Genomic DNA, 1,492 nt, shown 5'->3' with positions numbered 1-1,492 from the left:
GGTTCACAAGGGTAACAGGAACAGAAAGGGTCCATGTTAGTGTATTACCCAATTCACACTAGTGTTAGAGAACAAATTTTAATACCTGTGTTTTTGTGTCCATGTCTTTAAAAGTAGTTAACTTTCATAAGCCAAGAAATATAGTTACTGTAATAAGGCAGACTTCTCCAAAAGTGACAAACAGGTGAAACACGGCAATCCTTTGCAAACCATAAATAGCTAGGCAAATGTTAGATATTGAGTTCTAAGTCTCTGGACCAGAAAGCTAGGTGGGACACCTGATGTCTCAAAGCATCTTTTTTTTTTATGGTTTTTAAATTACGAGAAGTATTTACATAGTTACAGTTCCTGCCAATAAGCGGTCAGAGTTACTGCACATTTTAAATAAGACTACACATTGGAGGTACTTTAATGCCTTTTTCAGAAAATACAAGGATATTCAATACAAGTATAGGGAAGAAATCAAAGTAAAAACCACCTGCAATCCTTTTGAATGTAGGCATGGGGGTCAAACTTGGCTTTCTGAAACAGCCATGCCACTTAGAGGCTGTGTGGTTTGGAGGATAAATTCAAGAATCTTATTATAAAATTGCTGTGAGGATTACATGAGGTACATACGAAGATACATGCTACAGGTTGAGCATCCCAAATCCAAAAATCCAAAGTCTGAAAAGCTCCAAAATCTGTAATTTTTTGGGTGCCAACACGACAGTGGAAATGCTCATTGGAGCATTTCAGATTTGGGATTTTCATATTTGGGATGCTCAACTGTGAGTATAATGCAAGTATTCCAAAATTCAAATCCAAGACACTTCTACTCCCAAGCATTTCTGATAAGGGATACTCTACTAGTAGTAGTTTGAAGAGAACCTTACCAGTTTCATGAACATCCCTTCAGATAGCTACCCATTAANTGTTTCACTGAAACTTTATAAAGACAAGCAGAGGGCCGTAGTTTGCAGGCCTCTAGTTTGGACCAGGAACTAGCCCTTTGACTCCCTTTTAGATAATTGGTAAAGGTTCATTTCACACCTCTGCTCCAAGGTGGTTGTGTTGTTTTAATTTTTGCATGAAGTGCTCACTATGATGATTGATTTCCAAACATTCGCAGTTTCCACCAGAAAGGTTTTTCTTTATGTTGGTCACTTCTTCCTTGGATGTCTGAGTGAGCATCTTCATTAATTATGCTTGAGTACAGTGAGCTGATTCAGGAACTCAGTAGTCTGGTGCATTTAATGTAGTTGTGGTTTATTTTAACTGTGTGAAAATAGCTACATTAGCAGAGAGATTATGCGAGTGGATATGGAAAACCAGTATTAATCATGATTTTCTCTGCTCCCCTTTTTTTCCTTTTCAGTGAGTCATCCACAGCTTCTGCATTGGTTGCATAAATTTGTTTATGTACTCAAGCAATAAAATCGTTTAGCTAAAGGTATTATTTTGTATTTCTTTTCCTTAAAAAAATTAGTATGTATATATCAGTGATTCATAT

This window comes from Galeopterus variegatus, unplaced genomic scaffold (assembly GCF_000696425.1).
Source record: "Galeopterus variegatus unplaced genomic scaffold, G_variegatus-3.0.2 Scaffold898, whole genome shotgun sequence".
Lineage (NCBI taxonomy): Eukaryota > Metazoa > Chordata > Mammalia > Dermoptera > Cynocephalidae > Galeopterus > Galeopterus variegatus.
The sequence above is the reverse complement of the archived record's forward strand: the minus strand, read 5'-3'. Positions refer to the sequence as shown.